Raw genomic sequence first — 3069 nt, 5'->3', positions numbered from 1 at the left:
TACTGTTATAAAAAAAAAAAGAAAAAAAGTAGTAGTAATAGCAAAGCAATTTCTTCTTTACTATTTTAAAAGAAAGTTGTACTCTTGGTAATAGCAAAAAATTGAAAACAACTTAAATGTTGAACCATAGGGAATTAGATTAATGGATTATGGTGTATGTACATAATTAAATCTGGAGCAAACATTAAGAATTATTTTAGAAGAATAGTTAGTGATTTGGAAAATGGTCACAATAAATTAAAGGGGAAGAGTGGGTTAGAAAATAGTATGTGAGGTACCACTACATTTTTGTGATAAGAAATTCACATCTTTATATAGAGAAAAAGACTAAGTACATCAAAATGTTAATGGTGGTTATCTCTGAGTTATGGAATTATAGATGGTTTTCTTTTCTTCTTTAAGCTTTTTCTGTATTTTTCAAATATTCTACAATGAAGTTATTTTATTTTAGTAGCCAGAAAAGATACCACTTTAGAAAATGAGCAAAAATACTTAAGAAGTGGTGCTTATCTTTTTTATTCCAAAATATTTATCTAAATACAAACGTAAAAACTGGGTAGCTAGGATGGTTTAGAACCTCTAAACCAAGGAGCTGATGGGACTTCCATATTACAGGTAGCAAATGAGTCAAACATTCAGAGTTCTAGGACCCTTTCTTGTGTTTGAGACCAGCAGATGATTTGACGATATTCAAGTCCATTTAAGTTTCAACATTTCTAGAAACAATAGCATGTGCTATATTTCCTCCTCTCTCTGTAGGACACTGGACAGCATTTTTAGCCTCTCTGTCAAAATTCTTCAGCAGAGCCCATCTCCTTCCATTTCTTCAACATCCCACTTTAGTCCTTTCCTCGTTCAGCAACGCTTCTATTGGTTTATCTCCTGTCAGCCTGAGAACCTGCACCCAACCCATGTCACATGCCATCTTTCCTGTCCTTTAAGAATATATTCAGACACTTCATGGCTGTTTCCACTGTTCTTCAGTTATCAGATGTTAGTGTAGCAGTTCACCCTGCCTGTAGCCCAGCTGGCATGGGAAATGGATAAAGAAGGCTGTGGGTGGCATCTGCAGGCAGAATAGCCTGTGACAGCCTGAGAGAGCTCCTTCACACTCTGCGTGGGGCAGAGTGGCTGAGCGGGGCCAGACTTGGCAGGGGAAGCTGATGGGCCCATCAAGGGCAGCACGAGGAAAAGGCAACAGTGATGTGCAGGGCAATGGAGGAGACTCATCAGCATACAGATGACTCCGCAGGTGCCCACTCGAAGGGGTGAGGATCAGACCTGAGGTTCTCTTCACCACTCTCCTGGCACCTTGGCTCTCTGTAGACACCTAGAACTTAGATGCAGACCTAGGACGACTGAAAAACTGGGAACTGAAGTAAATGGAGTCACCAGAATTTGAGTTTCTTCCGTCTGTGAGAGTGGAGTTGGGAATAGAAGTTGAATTATGGGAAAACAAAAAAATTTTTGTGTGTGCGCCTGAGTCTGTGGCCTGAAAATTATACCTGCTACACTTAGGGGCAGGAATTATGCTGAAGTAGACATTTATTTTATATAGATATAATTAAAGTGTGTGTGTATAGTAAAGATAGATGATAGATAGATAGATAGATAGGTTTCCATGTCTGAACTATTTACTTTTTTGCCATTTCCAATCTATTCTCTTTGAGTGGTGCCCAGGACTATGTCATCTACAAACAAGGACTTAATAAAAGCCTTTAAGAGGAAACTGGTAAAGCAGAAAATGCTAAGTACATATCTGTATTATTCAGAACCCAACGGACAGAGAAGAACCCAGCATTTTCCTGAGTTTAAATGAAGCTGATCACTATCCCTATAGAGCCAAAAAACTAGCTTCTGGATTTCTTTGCCTCAGTCAAAAAGCCACATCAGATGAGCACCATACAGCAAAGGTTCTGTCAAATCTTCCCTAAATTGCAGATGAAAGAACAATTGGACATCATTGAGTTAGCCCCTAGGTTAGTTTCAGCTTCACATTCAAAAGCCTTTAGGATCCTGGTGGGTGATATAGATGAGTAAAGGTGTGGAGGATGTAAAAGAAGTGGTGGGAACTCTGGCAAACTTGTGTAAGATCAGACTGAAGGATATACAGCAGTCAGCCAGTGAAGATACTAGAAAAGAGTCTTCAGGAAAAAGGAAGACGTGTGTATGTGGGCCAAAGTCAACTGGGAGTTTGGTACATTCTAGGGAATCAAAGAAAAAGCGCAGGAGGATGAAGCAAAGCCAGATGGGCAAGCCAGGGAAAACATATGTCAAGTGGGATCCTTCTCAACTGTGTAAAATAAAAAGATGGATAAATTAAGAATTACCTTGTGCCCAGATCCTTTCCTTCTGTCCCCATCTGTAGGCCTCAAAACTACAATTCTCTTTTAAGAAGACTCATCTTAGCTTTTATACCTCTGTCATAGGTATACTTTTTTTCTCAACTACTTATGATGTAGCCTCATATGTAGCAGCTTTTAACAACTCACCTAAATTAAATATTTTAAAAGTTCATGTTGTCTTAAAGCTGCCTAGCAGACAAGTTCAAATTATGTTTAACTTTTTCCACAAACTTTGGCCTCATCAACTGCATAGGCTCTGCCCACTTAAACCAATATCCTCTTCACCCCCCCACCCCTTTTAGGTGTTTTCTCCCTCCCATTTACCACAGCTAATGTGAGTGTGAGCTCAACAACAGATCAACTTTTTAGGAGTCTGTGGTGAAACCACTTTAAATCTATATTGATTTTCAATTTAAATGTTAACCTAGGCATTCAAAGGGATGACAGTAATGCCATGGAATCTATTGGGATTTTACTACTGGGAAAGCAATTGGAGTGATTTTTCAAAAATTGATTTGCTGGGCTTCCCGGGTGGCGCAGTGGTTGAGAGTCCGCCTGCCGATGCAGGGGACACGGGTTCGTGCCTCGGTCCGGGAAGATCTCGCATACCCCAGAGCGGCTGGGCCCCTGAGCCATGGCCACTGAGCCAGAGCCTGTGCTCCACAACGGGAGAAGCCACAACAGTGAGAGGCCCGCGTACTGCAAAAAAAAAAAAAAAAAAGTA

This window comes from Neophocaena asiaeorientalis, unplaced genomic scaffold (genome assembly GCF_003031525.2).
Source record: "Neophocaena asiaeorientalis asiaeorientalis breed wild unplaced genomic scaffold, Neophocaena_asiaeorientalis_V1.1 scaffold248, whole genome shotgun sequence".
Taxonomy (NCBI): Eukaryota; Metazoa; Chordata; class Mammalia; order Artiodactyla; family Phocoenidae; genus Neophocaena; species Neophocaena asiaeorientalis.
The sequence above is the reverse complement of the archived record's forward strand: the minus strand, read 5'-3'. Positions refer to the sequence as shown.